The sequence below is a fragment of the Passer montanus genome, unplaced genomic scaffold, assembly GCF_014805655.1.
Source record: "Passer montanus isolate IOZ18808 unplaced genomic scaffold, ASM1480565v1 scaffold39, whole genome shotgun sequence".
In the NCBI taxonomy this organism is placed as follows: Eukaryota; Metazoa; Chordata; class Aves; order Passeriformes; family Passeridae; genus Passer; species Passer montanus.
The window spans coordinates 4347813-4370731 of NW_024368707.1; the positions used below are offsets into that span (position 1 = coordinate 4347813).

The following is a 22919-nucleotide window of genomic DNA, read 5'->3' on the forward strand; positions in this document are numbered from 1 at the left end:
CTGTGTGGATGCTGAAGCAGCTTGACTGCTCTCCCATCAGTCTTGTTAGGAGCTCATTTTATTACGCTTTGTTATTGAAAGGCTGAGTTCATTTTGGGACCTCTTAATTACAATGCTGCCTGCTTTGGAAATAAAACCTGCAACATTGTCTGCAAGCAGTCACAGAGAAGAGAATTATACCAGGCAAGCTAAAAAAAGATGTTGGAGGCAAACCTTCAGCTGTAAAGGTCTCCAATTTATGGCAAGGCAGCTTACTGCAGGGGCAGTGGAGCCGAGTCACTCCGTGTTAGGATGATGAAGATGGGGAGCAGCGCCCCGGGTAAGAGCCATGGTAGAGCATGGGCACCATGTCAGCGTTTACCATGCTAGTACCTGGTGTCACAGCCTTTGGGCAGCTGGTACGAAAAACAGGAACACAGTTAGGGGGACATCCTGCAGGTTTGGAGAGAAAGGCAGGCAGGAGTAGGAGAACAGATCAGGTATAAGGTGAGGAATTTGTGTGCATTACAGATAGCATGGGCACCTGCAAACTTGGTAAACACATATTTTGGAGATCATTGAGGTGAGATGCTTGCAGTGGGAACCTATTCTAAGCAATGTTTCCTGCCAACAAAAAAACTCTGCAAACTCTATGGAAAGTATTCAGGCAGCTGCAGAGGCAGGGAAGGGAAGGGGTAGGGGAGGTGGTGAATGTGCAAGCATATGGATCAACCATATGAAGTTTAGAAGGGCAAGTGCCAGAGTCTGTACCTGGGATGGGGCAGCCCTGGCTGTGTGTGCAGACTGGGGAATGAGTGGCCGGAGAGAAGCAATGTGGAAAGGGACCTGGGGGTCATGGCTGATGGAAAATTGAATCTGAATGAGCAGTGCCCTGGCAACCAGGAGGGCCAACTGTGCCCTGGGGTTATCAGGCACAGCATCACAGCTGGGCAAGGGAGGGGACTGTCCCACTCTGCTCTGCACTGGGGCAGCCTCACCTCAAGTGGCGGGGGCAGTTTTGGGCACTGCAATATAAAAAAAGACATTAGATTATTAGAGAGTGTCCAAAAGAGGGCCATAAGGATGGTGAGGGGTCTGGAGGGGAAGCCTTGTGAGGAGTGGCTGAGGTTACTTGGTTTTTTCAGCCTGGATAAGAGGAACTCTCAGAGTGGTTTTTGGGATCCTCAGGAGAGGAAGCAGAAAGGAAGGTACAGATCTCTTCACTCTAGTGATCTGCGACAGGACTCAAGGAAACAGCATGAAGCTGAGTCAGGGCAGGTTTAGACTGGACATCAAGGAAAATATTTTTCTCCCAGAGGGTGCTTGGGCACTGGAAGAGGCTCCCCAGGGAAGTGGGCACAGCACCAAGCCTGACAGAGTTCAAGAAGCATTTGGACAATGCTCCAAGGCTCATGGTGTGACTGTTGGAGTGTCCTGTCCAGGCCCAGGAGTTGGACTTAATGATCGTGATGGGTTCCTTCCAGCTCAGCATAGTCTGTGATTCTATGATTCTATATACAGGAAGCAATCCCAACATAATGTATGTCCCAGAGTATAGGGAGGCTTTCTGGGACGGGTAATGGGGCATCATTTCAACCAGTAAGAAAGCTGCAGCACAGCCATCACTAGAAGCACTCAAGTAAATGTTTCACCTGTCTGTCAGGGGAGTGATCCTACCTCTTCTACATAGGCACAGTCATAGGACAATAAAGGACTAACATATTAGGTGCCCGTCATTGTGCTCCAACCACAGGTCTTCTAATGTTTCCAAGAGCATAGACAGAGTTTGCAAACCCCTCATAAGGAAATTCAAATCCTTCACGGCCAAGATAAGGGAGAACCTCCCTACACTGTGACTGGCCTCTGCCATCCAAAAAGACAGGTCTGCCAATTTTAGGCCTTAACTGAAGAGCAGAGTGCAAGCCCAACAGTGTGATGGGCACACTGATTCACCAGTGTATACCAAGCAGTACATACAAAACCAGTACAGGCATGGTCTGAGGCTTTTCTATCTCCAAACAGCTCAGGAACAGCAGGGCTCCCCCACCAGGACTACCCCCATTTCACCGAGGACAGCTGCTGTAAACAGAGTCTGGGGGCGTTGGGTGCTGCTAATGTCCTCCAAATCCTTCCCAGACCTTATCAAAGAGACATGAGGACTGACACCCCACTGCAGTTTGACAGCAGACAGATTTTACAGTGACAGTGTGGGGTAAAGTGTTACTGGAAAATGTAACATTTGCAACATGTCTCCACTGAAAATCACAAGTGCTAGTGCTGTTTGTTTCCACCTAAATATATATATATATTTGTAAAGAACAAAAAAAGATGTGAAGAAGGGGACAAAGCATGTATGGACTCAGACAGTTCATCCCTTGCTGTTACAGGATAATTTACTACTAGAAGGTCTCTCCTCCAGCATTTTTCTGTCTGCATATATGCATCCCAAAAAATCGTATCCTTACCATTGTCAGTCATAAGCCAGACCAAAAAATGTAATTAGGTGTTCACTTGATATTCTACCTACATTTCTTTCCTTGAGCTGTATCACATCACTCTTACTTGTATATCTTCTGCTACCCTTCTGATCAGCTCCTCTACCTCAAGTTCACACCCTTCAAATTACAGGAAGACAGGTTCCCCCCCTCCCCCATCACAAATTTTTGTGTGATAAACACACTTAGTTGCTTTAATCTTTCTTCATACCTCGGCTCCCCTCCAGCACCCTAATCATTGTTGTTATTCTTTGAACTCCTTCTAGCTTGCCTGCCTCTGTGCCAATGAGATGTCTGCAGCTGAGCACCGAGGTGTGGGTGGGATCTGACCAAAGCTGCATGCTGATTTCACCTTTAGGAAGATTAGGTGTCTCTGGCAGCACGCGGGTGTTCCTTCATTCACACAACTCATTGCTCCTGGCGGGGCTGTCCTCCAGCCGGCTGCAGTTTCCTATTCCCACTATAATTTGTTGGTTTTATTTAACCAAGGGATTAAAAGCTTCCAGGACGGTAATTACAATGATCGTTCGAGTGGCATGTCCTCTGGCACGGGAAGTGCCCGCGGGGATGGGTCAGACAGCGCTCCCACACTCACAGCCTCTGCAAGGGATTCCCTACCCACGGCAAGCTGAATCCAAGTGCGAAGGCACATGGCCTGAGTGCCGTTGCCACAGGCAGAAGAACCGTGGAGGGACTTGGTGCCCTTTGAAACTTGGGGTCCTGCAAAGGAAGACTGCCTGAGCATAAGTCCAATAGCACTATCCACAAGCACAGCCTGAATCTAGGGCAGGAAAGGCAGCTCAGGATGCTCTGAAGTGGCAACTGCAGTCTTTTACTGTCAAGGAAAATGTAGCATAAAAGCCACCCACACGTGGCTGTAGAGTCACATTAGCTCTAGCATCCTAAGCCAGAACGAAGAGGGTTTCTGGTGATACATGACTACATGTACAGCCTGATAGCCTGTCACCGAACCACTGAGTACAGGCTGGGAAGTGTCCCACAGGTAAACAACAAAAGTCACCTGGACAGAAACACAGGAATGTAATATTTTCAATTTGTTAGCTTTCTGCATGTGTTCCAGGAACAAATTTCCATAAACAGAGGTAATGAGTCTTGCCTGGTTTGAGACACAGACCTGAAAAGCCCTCCACATAAGGAACAGGCAGTATTAATAATATATTAGACTTCTCTTCAATACCGTTCTCATAGCTGAGAACATACATGACCCTGCACAAGCTTCATCATCTCTCATCTCTGTGCCTTGGGGGCTTCAGAGTAATTTCAAACTTTGAAAGTCTTCCCCTGCACTTGCTCCAGTTTCTGTTGTTCCTCGAGAGCTGTCTGAATTTCACAACATCACCTGAGCAGCAGATAAGTAAAAATTGCCTCAGCCGTAGAGGAGAAATCTAGGTTAATTATGTTGATAACTTAACCTCCAGGCTAATCTCTAGTCCATTAAGGTAAGCAGATGGTCAGATCACTGCAGGGAAGAGGAAGGGAGGACAGAGTAGCATCTCTCATTCACAACATGCAGGATCAGACGTGTCCCCGAGAGGATGGGCATTCCCAGCCCGCTCCCTCCTCCCACAGACAGGTTTTGTGTGTGCCATAGCTGGCAGGGCGATATGGAAAGGAGAGCACAGAACCACAAGCAGGAAAACAAAAGGCCACACAAGGTGAGAGCTTTTATGATTCAAGTAAGCAGTGTACTGGCATAGGTTGAAAATGGGAAGGGAAGCGCATACAGATGGGTCTTGCAGGCTGACATACTAGAAATGGGATGGTGAAACAAAATATCTGTAAAAAATACAGGGCAGATGCAATGTTATTGCAAGAATGGAGGAGACACATCTGCAAAACAGTCTCCTGACCAAAGCAGACACTGAAAGCCCTCCCAGGAGCACTGCTGCATGGGCTATGTCCCTCCCAAGGTGACAGGGAGGGAGGACCTTGTGGTCAGTGCTATGAATAGGTGTCCCAACTTCTGTCCTCAATTCTTTCAGTAATGAATGGATCAAGCAGAAGCAAGGCATTTTGTCTCAGTTTCTCCATCTGTAAAAAAATTCCTCCTACACCTTGCAGGGAGATTTTGTAAAGCTTAAATGGCTGTACAGTGTTTTTCATCCCTCAGATGAAAAGGAGCTGTGACATCTCACATCTCTCATAGCAGTCAGCCCATTTCTTCAGCAGAGAGACAGGGATGCCAGTAGCTGCTCTGCCTGCTTAAAAGCTCCCTGGCTTCCATTGAAATTGCAGAAGAATCTTTATTTGTTCTCCTCCATATAAACAGCAAATCCCAGGAGGAGAATAGATGATAGGTTTGTGTGCAAACAACTGCAGCGTATAGAAAGGACTCTCCAAATCAGCAATTTTGGGGATCATTCCTCAGGGCAAACCGACCCCTTCTGAACTTAATCTTCCAACCACTGTAGCAAGTAGCTTCCCAAAAACTGACATTCTGCAGGCTATCTGCTAGGATAACAAAGGTGTCCACAGCATGGGAACAGTCAACCTTGCAGAGAAACAGAAATTGGGATCTTCAGCCTAACTGTTATTTTTAAAGGTGCAGTTCAAGAGAAACCGTGATGCTGCAATGTTGCATTGCGATTTTAGGATTCTTGTGTGAACCACAGCACGACTCAAGTTGCTAAGCAGATGTACAACGTGTACATTAAACAATTACATCTGAAGGTGATGGGACCAGCTGGTGCACATTACAGCCATTTTACTCATTTAGGGAACAGCCTGAGTAGCCTTCCCTTAAATACACACTTGGTGGGCTCCAGGTGGGCTGCACTTTGGGAAAAGCAGGGATTAAAAGCAGAAAGTGGCACCTGCAGCACCACGGGTATATTTACCTGGAGTATTGCAGGCAGAATCCCTTGAAGGAGAAGCAGTGCTTTGCATTCAGCCAGAATGAAGCTGCACAGCTGGGTTTGGTGTGCTGAGATGCAAGGGGCATGAGCCTATACCCAGTGCTGCAATGAAGCAATCTCATGACTTTCAGACTAACGCTGGCTTTCATCCACAGGCTCAGATAGAAGGTCAAGCAAGCTTACTTCTGCCTGCAGTATCTCATGTAGGCACTGTCCACATCACCTCCCTGTGAGCCTGTAAATCCCCTGCTTCTCATCTTTCCTTCCCTCTCTCTATTCCCTTTCCATAATGCAGGTTCTTTTGGAAGGCAGGGACATATGACACTGAGTGGCAACTCAGCACCATTAACACGGGCACACACAGAGGGATGGTTCACAAAGGGAACTGCTGCTTCCCTGAGGAAACTGCACACAGCTTCCCCTCCCAGCAGCAGCCTCCAGGCAGTCATCCTCTCTGCGCTGCACCTCACAGAGCAGCAACAAAAGTGCAGCTTCTGTCAGAAAAATAAGTGCTACCAAAGGACCCCTTCTCACTGCTGAGATGTGCTGCCTCTGTGCGCACCCAGATTTGCTCACCCAGATACATTTTAATGGCTCCCTATTCCTTCTGGTACTGCATAACCAAGTAAGCTGTTCCTCTTCTGGTTCAAATTTCAACATTAATAAAACACATTCTAAAATTATGCCTATGACCAGCAGCACCAGCCCTTTATACAAGACTGCTGGCTTATGACTGGCATGAGGAACCAGGCATCTCCCTGGGTCCTCCCATTTAGATGGCTCACTGCCTCCTTCCCCACCATCCCAGCCAGCACGCTGACTTCTCCAGACTGAGGGACCCTGGGCATGTGCTCCTTTGTGTGGCAGAACTTCTCTAGGCAGGCAGATGTCATACCCTCAGTGTCACTGACAGGTGCTGAAGTCACACGTCCCTAAATACTCTTCCAGATACAAGATACAACTGGGAAACTTCAAGGAAAAGCTAGCAGTACTCACTCTGCTAAAACTGGCAGTACCAGCAATGGGATAGGAGCAGGAAAGCTGTCTTAGTGTGTTCCAGAGTCCGGGATGCATTTGTGGCACAAAGGCACTAAGCCTGCTCCTGTGGCTGGGTGACACCAGCAGCATCATGCACCAATCACTCTGTACTGAACCTACCACATCATTTTGTGTCCCCTGTGGAAAGAATGCCATTGGTGCTGGAAGAAGAGGCAAAATGTTTTAAGTAGCAAGGAAACATCTGACAATACAACACTGATAATATGGATGTTAGAAACAGTACATGGTAAGGAAGCATTTTGTCTCACTTCTCAAATTATTTGGCTTGTAAAAACACTCAGGAAAGTTCAATTTCTCCTTTGATTCCAGAAAGTCAGACTGATAATGAGCAAGTGCAGGACTCAGAACTTCTTCCACATGTGCACCAGCACTGAGTATGTTATTTAGCAAAGGCCAGACTAGAGGAGAAATTAGCAGTTGTGTTCCTCTCCCAGCACTTGTCCTGTTAAATCACAAGTGCTATCTCCTCTACACCTGCACATGGCTTGGGAAAATATCAAGACACAAAGCATAAATCCAGCTCTACCATTCCAGGATGCTCCAAGGTGGGCAGGTGTGACCCTGAAGGGCGCTGAGGAGGAGGGAAGATACACCACATTTCAGTGAGGTTTTCCTCTCCTCAATCACTTAAAGGAGGAACCCTGCTTTGGATTTAGTCCAGCAATGCATAGTGATAATTTCTAATCCAGCAGCTGCAAGATTACAGAAAGTTGAAGAAGACAGATGGTGTAGCAAAGATGGAGAACTCCTTACTGCTTGGTTACAGCCTGTCCTTGCCGAGGTTAGGTGCAGGATTTCAGAAAGCTCCACCCTTTGTGTAAGCCACCACTTGCTCAGAGCCAGCCAGCCCCAACATACCACTGAGCTGCTGGCTCAGTGTGGGAGCAGCAGAGGCTGCTGGCAGGAAGGATTGCAGATGGCCTGCAAGGAAGAGGGATCCCTCCTCTGCACAGCCTCACAGGGTTTTTGGTTTGGGACCAGACAGGGAATAAAGACATTTTACATCCATCCAGCACTTCACAGAGGCACAAGCACAACCCCCACCAATTCACACACTGCCTCCTTTCACTACGAGCAACAGTCAGCCTTCCCAGTTTTATCTGCTGGAAAAGGAGGCACTCAAATTTTGTAGCAAGTCAACATCAGAGCCTGGGACAAAGTGATGGGGGCTGCCCTGGCTCCCTGCAGCTGGCTCTGCTCTCCTCTCTGCGAGGAGCACCCATACCCACCTCGCTCTGCCCAGCCGGGACACAGTGGTGGCACAGAGAAAGCTTATGTGCCAGCCAAAACCCACCTTGCTCCCAGCAGGGCTGCAGGAGAAGGATGCTTAGGTCTTAGGACTTTTGCTTTTGTGGGTTTGGAATAGTCTGAGGCCTAAGTGAAAATTAATGTATGGATGGGGGTTTTTTAAACCTTCTCTTTTAGTTGTTTTTAAGACACATTAGAAACATTAGATCTCAGCTTCTTAATTTTTGCCAAAGTCATCTCCTGTAAGCTAATGAAATAGTAACATCACAACCAACAGAATAGAAGCTTGAGCAGGGAAACTGAAAGAAACATTGAAAACTTGCCTTCTGCTTTATGTTAACACAATTAAACCAGTTGTCTGACAAACACTATGCAAAATAGCTCTTTTCCTGAAAGCCAGTGCAATTTTCAGACAAGGATGAAGTAACTTAATGATACACTTTTTCAGTCTTCCAGGAACACTCCAGGAAAACCTGGGAGACAGCTTCCTGATATTTCTCATGTGAGTAACAGGTAGGGGAAAAAAACAAACATACTCCAGGAGATTTCAGGCACCCACAAGTAATGGGACAGGCATCAGCAGCACTGCAGTAACCTCCACAAACCAGCAATGGATCAGTGAAGCATGCAGAAGTCTGACAAAAGAAACTTCTCTGATCCTAATGGCAGCATCTATTTCTTTTTATGGGACACCTTTTAAACAAGGCAAAGCAAATAAACCTGAGTCATGGCATCCAATTCTGCTCTTAGATCTCTGCAGGCTGCCTGAACCTTGGCAAAACCTCTCCTGTTCCTATCCCCTAGTCTTGCCTCCTTCCAAACAAGGATTTCAGGGACATTTTTGATGCCAAAAGAGGAAAGTTCACTTTGACAGATCCAGGAGGAATAAGTGGCACTCCCTGGATTTCCACTGGCATAGCCAGGACACAAGTCCCCCTTCCTGCCCATTGAGTGAGGATGCTACAGTCACATCTGGGGACAAGGGTGACACAGGCTTCTTGCACTACTCCAACCACTGCAATCTGAACATGCATGCATGCCCTTGATTTAATAAACAAAACATTAGAAAGCCCACAAAGAGCTCCCTGTCCCAGTTTCAAAAAAATCAAAACAAAACAAAAACAACAACCTAAAACTTAAAGCTCAGTAAACCAAGGTCCCATTGCTGAATGTGAGCGTAGTCTGAGGGCAGACAGTGCTTTATACCTCTGTCTTCTGCTTCAGCGGAATGTGCTGAGGGCGTTATTTACAGCAGAGGCATTGTTGCACACCAGTTACTCATTCTTTGGGAGCTGTGGAGGCTGCAGGAATAATGAGATAATTATCCCCATTTTTCCCAGCAGTGGTGGGAATGAGACCACCTTTGTCCCCTGCTCCAGACTGCACAAGCTTGGACAGTTTTGCTCTACCAGCAGAGCCACCTTAGCTGAGGCAGCACCCGGTCACTCATGCGGGGGCACAAAGACTGCAGCAGATCCTGGATATCCCCAGACAGCAGAAATTCTCTGACTGGGAAATGTCAGCCCACAGAGAGCCCAGCATGTCCCCACTCCCCTCAAAACACACGTTGTGCCCTACTTGGGTGAGGATCGTCGGGAAATGCAGACAGCAGATGGGAGGGAATTAAACTCAGATTGAGGAGAGACTCAGGCCCCCCAGAACTGAGACTTATTCCTGGCAACACACAGCTGAAAAGCACTTAGATATCAGCAGTCCTTGTTAATTCACCAGAGGGTATTATCCAAGCTTGTTACAAGATTGATGTTCAGTGTGCTACAATCATTTAATAGTTACCCCCAGCACTTGGCCTGGATAGGCATGCAAAATCTAGTAGCCAGAAGTTGTTTCTCTTCCTTGCTTGATCATTTTGCTGATCTCTTGGCCTGAGTACAATGGATCAGATTAGAAGGCTTTCTTTTTTTTTTTTTTCTTTTGGCTTCTTAGTCTCCTTAAACTAGATTCACACTTGTGAAGGCCACTTGTCATCACTGCCAGGACCATTAATTAGAGCTGATAAGAACCTGCATTACCTGCTGTGGCACAGAAATGGCATTGTGGAGGAGCAGCTTGAACCAGGAGCTTGACAGAGCAGCCACCCTCCCTTACAACTCAACACATACAATGACTCCACACGCATTGAGGCAATCTAGAGCTCACTGGAAAGCCAGAGAAAGGGCGGTGCAGTGCCAAACCTGACAGCAAAAGTGCAACTGGAAGTCCTTAATGTAAAGCTACAGACTGCACTGCTCTTGCCTGCAGGTGGACTAGATGGGCCTTTCCACCCTAATTCTTTTCATGAACCTGAATTTCAGAGAAGGCACAGCACTGCAGGCTTCATAGACTACAAAGCCACCATCATTAGGTAACACCTTGATGCAATAACCCTTTTATTTCAGCTAGCATGGTGGCTCCTATGGCTGAGAAGTTCAGCAGCAGCCACAGCTACACCTCACACCCAGCAAACCACCCAGCTGCAAGGCTATTTGCAATGGATGGCAAATCACCATCCTTGTGGCAATCCTTTCCCACCGTCACATCTTCTGGCTTTCACCAGCCCCCAGGTCAGAGGAGCCCCTGTGGGCCTGACAGCCTCCTGGGCACAAGCACAACAGAGCCACTCATCCCAGGGCTGCACACAACAGCCGCATTTACAGGGACTGGGCCCGTGACTTGTTGAAGCTATTTCAGCTGGAAAACAAACCCCCTTTTTCTGCTCACCCTTGTTTTTAAGTGGGCATCAGGCACAGGAGAATGATGCTGGCTTTGCACACAGCTGTGGCACCCACACCCTGTACCACTGGCAGCAGGAGAGCTGCTCACTGCAGGACCCAGCACTGAGCTCTGCAGGCACACGGCCCATTTACATCCTCAGCTCCCCAGAAAAGGCCAGCTCTCCCTGAGGGCTCCCACCAGAAAAAGCTACCAGGCACCAGGGTCCTCTGCCTTCCTTTTCTGGGACAGAAGAGGTAGGCAAATGAGGAGGGACTCAGCAGGGCTGTGAAAGGGAAAAAGCTAAATATTTTTGGCAAATAGAGAACACAAGCTGAAAAAAAAACCAGACACATTGTTGGTCATGACTCTATGAAACTGATTTAAAAAGAAAAGGCAGGTCTAGTAGGTCAGAATTACTTCCTCCAGTACACCCAGGTTTCTCCGTTTGTCTCTTCCAAAGTAACTGAAAAAGACAACAAAATCAGTTCTGTATGATATCCAGGTGGTAATTAGCTCATAAAGGGAAGAGGTGTAGGCTTTTAGGGACAAAACAGGAGTTGAAACTCATAGCTTTGCTTCTATTCCTCTTTCCACTTCCTGTCAGCAACCAAAGAAAAGAAAAAGAAAAGAAAAGCCTACACATCCCTCTCCCAGCCTGCCTTTTGTCTCTTTCGAACTAGGTGAGAGCCATCAACCTTCCAGCTTGCTTCCAGCAGGAAAATCCAGCTCCTGTGCCCAGGAGAGGGCTAGCTGGGATGTCTCTTCCCCACCAAAACTCTCAGCCGCCCCAGCCTACAGCTGTGCTAGCCCTGCAAAGCCAGGCTGCTGACCTTTTCCTGGCACAAGCCTCTCCGCCTATTTCACGAGGGGATTGTTGTTTCCTCATGGGTTCCTCATTTAAGAACATTATATTTGGAGCTCAGATAGAAAGGATCCATTTAACCAGATCTTTTATTCCCTCTCTCACTCACACGTACACACGTGCCACTCCCCCATGGCCAGCTGTCTGTGCACACACACATCACACATGCCTTTTGGCTGCCTCCCATCACATTTGGTTTAATTAAACACCCTGGAGGCTTGTTTCTAAACACATATTATTGATAGATTTTTGGTTGTTTTGGTTTTTTTTTAATACCCCGACTGCTGCAATTCTGAACTAAATACGGTAAATGACAAAATTCACAGGGGGGAGAGAGAGGGAAGGAGGGGGAACACAGCAGCCCTTAGATCTGAGCAGCTTGAGGACACAGGCTACATTTGGAATAGGATGCAGGAAAACTTGGTGGCAGTCCCCAAGGAACCCAGATCCCCACCACAGACTGCAAGCACCCTGCCAGTCCTTGGATGAATTGCATCCCAGTCACTAGGAAGCAAAGACTGGAAACACCATGCAATTTCTGACAGTCTGGCAATGGGCATTTTGATATGAAAAGGTCCTACAAGGAGAAACTTTACCCTCCTCTTGGTCTGAGGAGCTTTAACTGCAGAGTGCCCAGGGACAGAAATGCACACAAAGCACTCCACTGACACCCTGCAATGTTCTGCCATCACCATCAGAAGGAACTTCTTAGGCAAAAGTGCCCAGAACTTTGAAAAGTAAAATGTGCCCTAAAGTACTGAGAAGGAAGAAAAACCCCACCAGATTGCAACAGATCTGCCATACTGATCAGAGAGAGAAATGCCCTCCTGACCCTACAGATGACTAACAGAGAGTCTGAAACATGAGATAAAAGCATGTGCAAGAAAGGCTAAGCTTATGACTGTTGTCCAGGTAAACTAAGAAAGCCTAGAAGGAAATCCCTGCAGGGATGCCAGCACTCAGGCTGGAAAGATCCTTTCAACTCCAGTTGGTGCAGGCTTGTCTGTCCAACTGAGGCTCTGGTTTCCAAGACATCTAGTGCAAATGACACAGTGAGATAAATTTGGTGTATTATTTACTCCAAAAAATTGCCCAGGTTTTATGCTGGCTGCTCATCTTCATGCTGGATCCAAGTCCAATGCCCTTGCTGAGCTAACACTGAAACAAGAAAAAGGTTTTACTTTGTGAGAAGTCAGAAAAAAGAAGCAACAATAAACCACATGTCACTAATGAATATCTCTGGAAGAACTCACATGATCCCTGAAAAGACAGAGGAATGAGGATACTGGGATGGGGGGAAAAGGGAGAAACTAGACTACTTTCGCAGTGCTGGATATTTGTGTAGCAGGAAAAGCATCTCGTTCCCATGCAGCAGCTGCTGCTGCACAGGCCAGGAGGGCAGGTGAGGGAGAAGCTGCAGGTTGGAGTGATCAAACCATCATCGCATGAATGCTGAGTCTGAATGCTGCAAAGAAAGGGAAACTGCCAGGAGACTGCCCCTGCTCTGCCCATCCAGTGACTCCACAAGGGTGACTCCACATGCTCCCCCAGCCTGCTCTAGCTTGTAGCACACTTGGCCCACCTCCTGGGTTTGCTGCCAGGCTTAACTCAGCATCTGCAATGGCCCATGATGAAAAGCACTGTCAAAAGCAGTGCAAAGCACTGCATACACTGGTCTCTGACAACACTTGCCAACTGTTTTGCTGCATCACAGGGCAGACAAAGGCTCACCACACACAGCATTGGAGTCAGGCTCAGCCTGGTCCAGCACCCATGGCAACAAAAGCCCCATGCCTGAGCTGACACTGGGTTTAGTAACACACCACAACCTCCAGTTTATGCTTTTGCTAGGAAAATGGCCCTGAGTTCAGGTCTGTTGGTTAGAGCCTGGTGCTAAAATAACCACAGAATGCCAAGGTTGTGGATTCAATCCCTTTATGGGTCATTCACTTAAGAGCTGGACTTGATGATCCTTGTGGGTCCCTTCCTACTCAGAATATTCTGTGATTCTCATACCAGGCTGCACCTTATCCTCAGACAGCCTTCCTATTCCTCCCACTCCTCCTGAGAACACACCTCTGCTATTCCAAGTTTTATTCCTTGAAATAAGGGGCATAGCTTTGATGAGCACAGGCACAAGCCAGAAGCAGCATTGACCCACGGTATGGCTGAGCAGCACCTGTGGGACCTGTGCCAGAGGGAGCATCTCATCTTACCCCTCAAGGGAGAGCACAGGATCTCTCACTGCCACTGGGGCTGCCCAGGGGATTAGCCCACAGTTGTTCCTTTCTGATGAGGGAGGAGGCAGGCATGTGAGCCCAGCTAAGTGTGCCTGGTACTCTCCATCAATCAAAGGGATGAAAGTTGCAGGAACCAAGGCCAGAAAGTCCCTCAGCTGAGCTGAGCTATAACTGGTAACCACAAAACTCGGCAACATGCCTGCTCTGTAGTCCTGTACAAGCTCAGAGATATTCAGCTTTACACACCCACCCCCCATCCCAAATACTCAAGGAATCCCTGAGTAGTAGCACTGAAGCCTAGATTCCTGCAGCCTGCTGGCTTGCATATTCTTATGCCTAATAGTCTGCCTAAATCCACATTATAGACCTCCTTTCCCTCAGTAGGGTTTCCTTTCTTAATCTTGTCTGTATGATTTGATGACTTCTGGCAAATGCAGTATTTTGGAGACTCCTGTCAAGCAGGGCTAAAAGTGGCAACAAGGTACAAAGCTAAAAAGGGGAATAAGACAGTGCAACTTCACAATTCTTTCCTCAAAGTAAAACTAGGGTAAAAAAAGGATCCTGCAAGTTCACTGTTTAGCTACAGCACCAATAAAAGCCCTAGAACCTCAAATTCTGTCTGCAAAGTTTGGGCTAAATAGCAGTATCTGTTCTTGACTTAATTTGGGCAGTAGATTTTTCATTACTCTGAAATACTTTACACATTTGAAGTGAATTGTGTAAGAGAATATTGATGTTCTTTTCCTCATCTGACTTAATTCCTTCCTGCCCATTCCAGGCTACACATGACCATTAGGAGGTGGGAGTGCAGGCAAAAATGAAAGTGCTGCAGTGGCAATCCAAAATACTGTTCCTCACCAAAGGGACAAGCCAAGACTGATGCCTGGGCTGTAATAAGAAGGTCAGAGCTAGACACATCCATGCCTGATTCCACAGGGATGGAGAGCAACCTCATACCATGGCACAGGGGCATGACCCCACGGGACACCAGTGGGGACAAAGGGACAACTTCCTGGAAAGGAGCTTCAGCCCAAGCTCTCACCCTGCCCTTCTCCCTTCTGGAGGTCAGGTCTTACAGCAGGTCTTACAGCACAGGCACCTCAGCCCAGCACCGGAGCCGGAGGTGAAGGCAAAGAGCAGAAACTATTTCGGGTTACATGAACCCATCTCCACCAAATAGGATTACCAGACGCAATCCAATTGGCTGAGGTGGGTCACAGAGCTGAAAATAGTTTTGTACTCTTGCCCTCTTAGCTGGTAAATAGCTTTCAGCCCCCAAAAGTGCTGAGTTGTGCTATGCATTGGTGGAAACAGCTTGCACAAAAGTGAGATGGCTTGAGGACAAGGAAGGGGAAACCTGGGCACTGGGTGAAACGCTGCTGTGGCATATTCGGGTCAAAAGGATACCCTGAAAAGATGGGGAAAAAAAGGGGAAAAAAAAAAACCAACAAAAAAACCCCACCAAATGACAAAAAACCAAACCAAAAAAAACAAAAAACAAAACAAAAAACAACAAAACAAAAAAAAAAACACACCCCCCAAACAAATTAGTTTGAAGTTGCAAACCACTCAGTTTGATCTATGATTTCTATTTATGCACATCTCATACAAAAGCCCGAATAGTGAATCTGGGATTAGAAATACAGGAAGCAGCATAGAACAGAATTTACTGGCAAACAGAGCCTGGCCCTCTCAATACAATCCCCTTCACAGACAGATCAAGACTCCTCTTAAAGCCTGTCTGGGAGTTTTGTCCCTGTTGTTCTGTTTGGAAGCTGCTCTCCAAATTTCCCTCACCTAACAGAATGAAACTGTGGTTTAATTCCTGGACTAGATTACCACAATTGATTTATCGGAGCCTGTACTGTTGCAAACACCTTCCTTAGCCTTAAAAACTCTTCCCTTTTCACACTATTTACCTGCTAACATATTTACAGAGCACTCTTATACTCCCCTACCATTTTCCTCAGGCTAAACAGTCCAAGCTCTTCTAATCCCCCCTTGTAGGACAAGCTTTCCATTGCCTCATCATCCTGGCAGGCTTGCTTCAGCACAAGTGCATCTTCTGCTTGGCAAGATGATCTAAGAGCAAGTCCCTCTGCTCAAAGAAGTCAAGGTCTTGAGAGGCTTCTTCTTTGTTGCTGTTGATTAGTTTCTTTGTTGGTTGGTTGTTTAAAACAAACTTTCTCCCTTTGTTTTGGTCACTAGATTTTTCAATGTCAACATTTTAGCCTTCTCTAATCTCAGGGGATTTGCATTCTTCAAGCTTTTTAAAATCTCCCTGCACTCAGCTATCAGGACAGCCCCAGTACAGCCCATCAGTTGACTGTCCTGACACCATGGCCATTGAGATGATGGGAAGGTGGGGCTGAGGCTGGAACAACTTAATTTTTGCCCTTGGGCACAGGCAATTCAAACAGGAATGACAGCCTAGCTGTCAGCACAAGGCAAAAGAAAAACATGCTCACAGCAACCCTGAACAAGAGCCTTTATCCCACCAAACTCACCAGGATGGAGAGGCGAGTGGGGCTCACAGGGCTGTCTTCTTCCTCCTGTCCCTGCTCTGCCTAGCTCTTACAGGATGCTAATGGCACAGGCTCAGTCCCTCCTGCTCCATTTCCATTAGCATGGGATGATGCAACTAGACTTTTACTGCAATTTGCTGAGGAACACTGCTGTCCAAACTGCAGAAACAGCAATTCAGCAGAGGACGCAGGAGGCACTTTAGAGAAGTGGCAGGGACACCAGACAAGCTTTCACCACATTTATCAAAGTGCCAGCAGTTTCATTTCAAGGCAGCAGCGACAGTTATAAATAATGAGAAGAGCCACTCTGCATCTAGAGCATTTTAATAAATAAAAATGTAAAAAAGAAGCCTAAAGAGCACAGTTAGTTCTGCTTCTGTAACCTTTCAGGTTTTCCAGCAATGTATGTATGAATGATTCTCTCCTTTGTAGTTCCTGACAGCACAACTCCCCCTGGATGATGGACCTTTAGCACAGACATGATCTTTCATATGTAGTGTAGGTTTCTGCACTTTTACTGGCAAATGCAGAGCTCTGTGATTGTGTGTGCACACACGTGTATGCACTTGCATATAACTTCATTGAGAGCTGATTGGTCACCCTTCAGGCACAGAATAAACCAGACCAGGCTATTTGCTGCACACTCTAAGTTTATGCACACTCGCTTCCTATCGCTACTGGTTTTGAGGACGGCACTATTTTTTGACAAAATAGATCCTATTTTGTCATCCAATTTTGACTCTTTGTGAGGAATGGCAAAGGAAAGAGCAGGAAAATACCTCTTGAAACACAACTCAGCCAATGTCCCCCCTGCCTGCCTAGCAGTATCCCCATTGTCTTACTCATGAGGAAATTTCAAGGATAGATGACACAATGCTTAGCAGTCTTCCAGCGCAGGCTCAGAGGGCAACATGAAGCCCACTCAGAGCATCAGAGCAACCTTTCAAATACCACATTTCCTCACACACTGCTAAAATACAGTTTGACCTCATAGGACAACAGGACCACCATACAAGTACAAGCAGCACCACACACACTGCCCACACCACATCCTGCTCTAAGAGGATTCCAGAGCACTCACACACATCTCTAGAGGTGCAGCACGGTTCTGGTGGTGCAGCCTGTGACCTCACTCACTGGAGGTGCACCACTTCAAATGCTGTGCTTCATTCAGCCTTTGCAAGTCTTGGGGAGCTTGGTCTCTCTGCACACCCTGCACACTCCTGCCCTTTCACGCCCAGCTTGACTGATGCCCACCCTATGCATGGTAAGTATGCCCTCTCTAAGTCTTGGGGAGCTCGGTCTCTCTGCACACCCTGCAGCTCCTGCCCTTTCACGCCCAGCTTGACTGATGCCCACCCTATGCATGGTAAGTATGTCCTCTCTGCTAATGTAATTCACACCTAATTAAACCCCTGCAGAAAGGAGGCATTTTCTCTTTGACTTGCTTCGAGTTGTCTGCACAGACTTACAGGCTGCCACAGCATCCTCCCTGCAAGAGAGACAGGAAGGTGCTGTGGGGAAGGAAATGACTTCTGATGGAAAAATTTACTTCACTGATGCAGACTTAGAAGTGCCAGTCCACTGGAGCTTCCCAGTCCCCTCATCCAGCATGGCAGGCAGAGTGAGCTGGGAGCTGGCCTGCAGCACCTGCTGCCAGGGTCCTGGGTGTGCTGGAGAAATACACCTGCTGTGCCAGTGGAGCCCACCTCTCCTTCCCTGGCTGTTCAAACATACCTGGATCTGAAAAAAGCAGCACACTGTTACCAAAATCATGAAACCCTAACAGGAATAAACTGTTTGTTCTCCCTCACTGCCTACTCTCAATGGTAGTCACTGCAGGTCATGCGATAAAGTAAGAGAGGCACAACAAACAGCTCCCAAAACTCTGCTTCTTTATGGATGTAAAAGACAAAAAAAACCCCAAAACCCCAGGGAGTGGAGCAAACTGGATGCCAATGTCACAAAAATAGTAATTTAAAAAAAATTAAGAGAGAGGAAAAGTAAATAACGTTGAGTCAAAGTACCCAAGTATCACTGTGCAGCTGAAATGTCTGCTCATCTTGAGAAGGGTTTCTTTTCTTAGAGACTGTGTCCTGCTGAACTGCAAGGAGATGAGCATGAAGAGATACTCCCTTCCCAGCAGAGGAAGTGTAAATTCAGAATGCAGCTGTCAAGAGAAAACACTGAGCTGTTTTCAGAACCATATTTATAGCTGAATTTAGAGGACTTTATATTTAGAGAAACTGTTGGGTTTGGGTTTTCTTGGTGGGTAACTTCTGCATTTCCTTTTACTTAATTGAGAGTCACTCAAGTCACCCAGGTGATAACCTTGTGTAGATTCATTCATAAAACTAAAATGCAACAAGCTGAGCTGAACCATCATGACCGTCTAGAGCTAAAGACTCCTAATCTGGAAATGAAATGCTGAAGGTTCTCATAGCAACCTCAAATCATCTCAGGGTTTTATATGCTCAATACCCAGCAAAATAGTCTTCTAAAAATAAATTTAAAAAACAAAACCACAAAGAAATATTCACACTGAAATTATAGTCTTCTCCAAGTGCAAAAAAGACAAGATATTATTTCCTAAATGTCACAATTTAGAAACCTATTCATCTGTGACATTTATATTACAGTAACACAAGCATCTGTATTTTTCTCTTCTTGAGTTACCAACAAATTCCACTGTGTAAAATAAAAAAAAAAAGAAAGAAAGAAAAAATATCAGCTCAGTTACATATTCTCTTTTACACATAACTGGAGCTGCTTGCTCTGAACAAGTTCCAGAAGCTGCACCAGAGCAAACTCTGGAAGAGGGAGTGCAGCATTCAAAAGCTATCTGGGAAGAAGATCCTCTCATGCAGGATCTATACACCCCAGAAATACAAAGATTTCGACAATTTGTCGGCTGTGTTAAAACTTGCCTGAATTTTCCATACTGAAAATTGTCACAGGAGTCCAAGAATTCCAGTGGGACTCAAACTGATTTTTCTCTGGGCGCCTTGCACTTCACCATTTGGTAATGTTAATATAAGGTCTGATCCTGCTGAGCTCTGAGCATCCATGGTGCTCCCTAGGGAAGTCTCTGGAGGCTGCCAGCTGAAGTGCTGAGCATAAGAGCACTCTAACCCCTATAGCCCCAAACAGCACCAAGTGCTGAGCTGCCTCAGAGCATGCTGCCACTAAGAGAAATTTGGAAACATTTTTTTAATCAGTTTGTTTTTCTATCCCTTTTTTCTTCCTTATGGCAAACAGCAAGAAGTGCTCTTCTAATAAAGAAGTTGTGACTGACTTTCCACAGTAATTTCCATCCTTTGATACTACAAATAACTCCTCCCAAAAGTTGAAAATAAAGGCATTGTCCTTCACACCACCACTCAGGACACCAGCCCTCAGAGCCCAGAAAGCAGGGAATGCTGGATTTTCAGTGCTTCTGCTGGCAGCAGAGAAATAGTCTCTTACCTGCTCCAGGCCTCCACCACCAACCTGAATGAGCCCCACACTGCCTTCAGGATTCAGGGCCACCCCTGGCCCACCAGTCCTATCAGGCTGCCAGGATGGGATGGAAGATGAGGAGGTGAAGGCAAGACCTCCAGACCCCTTCATATGCTCCATCATTTGTGTGCTGCAGAGGGGTGTATATTCACTTGAATCAAGATCTTCTTCAAAAAAGGGAAATCAGAACTGCAGGAACTCAGCACCCAAGCAATAAATGAGCAGTACTCAGTGGAAGAACAAAGAAAGCTAAAAAGAGGTGTAGCTACATTAAAACTTATGTTACCAGAAGCAATGATTACCTTTACTTCTGAGCAATTTACCCATACACACAGAAGAGAAAGGTTTCTCCTTCATGTCTGCTGGGAACTAGCGATTTAACACATTATAACCGGTTTTAGTGGGCTTTGTTTGCTGCCAGCCTTGGCAGAGGTCTGCCTGGCCTCATCACTGTCCCCACGCTCCAGCTGGCTCTTCCTACAGCAGCAGAGAGGGAAGCCTGCTCGGCTGCTGCCCCTTCTGTGCCTGCTCCACTGAATTTAAATGTCATCAGTGTGACACTATCTGGGGAGGAACACAAACAAACCTGGAATCCCTTACCTCTACCCACAGAGGAAAAAAAAAAATCAAAAAACCAAAAACTGATTCACAAAAGCAGCACCCACAGTCAGCCGGGGACATTGCAGTGTCTGGACCTCCTTCATGGCTTGCCAGCTGGGGTTTCTCATGTCACCAAGAGCTCCTGGATGCTAAAAGCAGCAAGAGAAGTGGGCACGTTTCTCCACACCTCAGTGGGAAGTGGAGCTTCCCCGTGGTGGAGGGTGGATCATGACACCTGTACCAGCATCATCTAGAAGGAAAACTCAACAAAAATTAGCAGAAAAACTCAAAAAGACCCCGCAACCAGTTCACTGTGGAGACAGCCCTGACAAAGGCTCTGAGTGGTGGGATGGGGCAGGAGGTTTTGCCCACTCTCAGCAGTCCCTGGGCAGGTCAGGTGTTGCTCCTCTGTCCTGCCTTTACCCTGAAACGTTGGAGCTGGGGAGGTGCACCTGCATGTATGGAAACAAATACCAATCCAGAGAGCTTGCTGCGTGGCAGGATGCGGTTTTTAGAAGGGAACTTCAGGAACAAGCACAGGTCAGCTTTGACCTGAGGCATCAGCATGGACTAAGGAGACAGAAGCCCTGGCCAGGATACCAGGCTCACCCCCCTGCAGGCACCCGCTCATCCTCCAAGCCTTTGGCAAAGGACCCCATCTCATCCTATCCCCTGCTGCCACTCCAGTCTGACTTATCCCTCCCTTTTTTTATTACCTCGGTGCCGCACGAAAACCAGCTGCAACTCAAACAAGCCTCTGCTAGACCATAAAGGCAGAAGTGGGAACAGGCTGGGACTGCTCAAAATGAGTGGCATGTTGCCCAGGGCCGGGAGCCTGTCCCCCACCAGCCCGGCGCCCCGGGCTTCAGCGGAGGGGCTGAAAAGCCGCATTGAGGACAGCGGGGACGTCAGGGCTGGCTGAACATCCCGTCCGGGAACAGTGGGCTCCTTGTTCGCTCGCCGGGGCGGTGGGGAAGCCTCAGCAGAAAGGCTGCTATTCAAATGGAAATCAGGGCCTTGCACCCAGCCGGGAGGAGGAGGAGGAGGGTTGCTGGCTCCTCACAAACAACAAGAAGATCGCTGGGAGACTTTGAATCGGGAAAAGGATGGAGGAGGGGGGAGACGCTCTCCGGCACATACACTGCACAAGTGGCGAGAACAAGTGAGAACAAAACCCTTTGCTGGTCAGCGCCCAGTGTAACTTGCCCCGTGAGAAGCAAATGCGGTAAGGCTGGGCATCTAGCATGCTCATGATCCCAAAACCACATCCCAAACTCAAATGAGCCACATTACACGTGAAAGAATAGCAGCTGCAAGGAACAAGACCTTGTGCCCATGGTCTTGTAGCAGACCTGGCACAGAGACATGCTGATAACTCAATGCAAAAATGGTTTTCAAGTTCCAATAAATGTTTTGCTCTTCTTTAAGCATTAGAACCTGTGGATCCATTCCTTCCTTTTCAATTATTTTTCTCCTGGTGGAGGAGTGGAACAAGGTGAGAGGAGGGGGCTAGTATCATCAGGAATTTGTGTTTGATTATTACATTATAACACAACTTTCCCGTATGCAAGGAAATGCAGCAGCTCATCACACAAGCCGTCTGCGTGAGCAATTCAGCAATGGAATAAATCAAGGCAAACCCTCAATTAATTAAACCAGAATTAAATTAATTAAGAGGAGACATTATGACTTCAATCACAGGAAATTCTACAAGCCAACCTGTGGCTTTATTTTCACAGCTGTGCTTGTGCTACTCTGTGCTGCTATCAGTCAAAATTAATTCTAGGTAGAATCATGGAATGGTTTGGTTTGAAAGGGGTATTAAAGATCATCTAGTTCCAGTCCCCCTGCCATAGGCACAGACACTTTCCACTAGATCAGGTTGCTCAAAGTCCCATCCAACCTGGCCTTGAACACTTCCAGGGATGTGGCATCCACAACTTCTCTGGGCAACCTGTGCCAGGGCCTCACCACCCCCACAGTACAGAATTGCTTCCTAGTATCTAATCTCAACCTACTCTCTTTCCCTTTGAAGCCATTACTCTCTGTCCTATCACCACACACCCTTGTAAAAAATCCTTCCCCAGATCTCTTGTAGCCCACTTCAGGTACTAGAAAGTGCTCTAAGGTCCCCCTTTTCTTTTCCAGAGTGAAAAATTCCAACAAGAGCCTGGGAGACAGCAGCTGTCCCACAGAGCCCAACATCTCAGGTCAACTTCTCTCTCCTCACCCCAGTCTCCATCTTGGATCAGGCTTGGCCAGGAAGGGAAATATCTTCTCCCCAGTCTTGATGATATCCCTTTCCTATGCATGATTTGTCCAGCCACTGGAAAAAGATAGAACCTAAAAGTGACCTTTAGTTGGTATATTCCTATCTTGGTCATGAGCAAACACAAAAAGTTGGGGTTTGGTATTGCTTTTTGTATTTGGTATTGGAGTTTCAGAGTAATTCACTGGGACTTACTCCAAAGTTCAATTATCGCAGGACAAGATCACAGGCTGCAAGAAGAAAAAAAAAAGTGATACACTGAACTCTGGTTTTTAATTTGGCTCGCTAGGAAACGTTTAGGTCATCCACGGGGCAGATATTCAAAATGGAAGTGTAAAAAGGAAGGATTAAAGAAAAAATTAAAACATATTTGTCCTGCCCACCTTTCTCCCTCCACTTTAGTAAGTAATTGCTCACTATGTTTCTCATTCACTCTGTTTCTTAGCTATCTAATGGACAACAGGAACATTCTTGGAAATAGAAGTTTGGGCAAACGCAGCAAAGCTTCATTTTCCCAGAAGTCTGCAATTTTCCAACTCCACCAGTAGGTAGGAAA

At 46.9% G+C, this 22919-nt stretch overlaps 1 protein-coding gene across 4 annotated transcripts in view; it reads right to left on the reverse strand.

Moving 5' to 3' along the window:
* Positions 1 to 22919, reverse strand: part of IGSF11 (immunoglobulin superfamily member 11) — a 140579-nt gene that overhangs the window by 60659 nt on the left and 57001 nt on the right. The window contains exon 1 of one of the 4 annotated variants that reach the window (XM_039718055.1): positions 20811 to 20829. The exons of the other annotated variants lie outside the window; for them this stretch is intronic. The gene's annotated coding sequence lies outside the window, so the exon portion shown is untranslated. Of the gene's footprint in view, positions 1 to 20810; positions 20830 to 22919 lie in introns of those variants that run through there. 4 annotated transcript variants of the gene reach the window in all.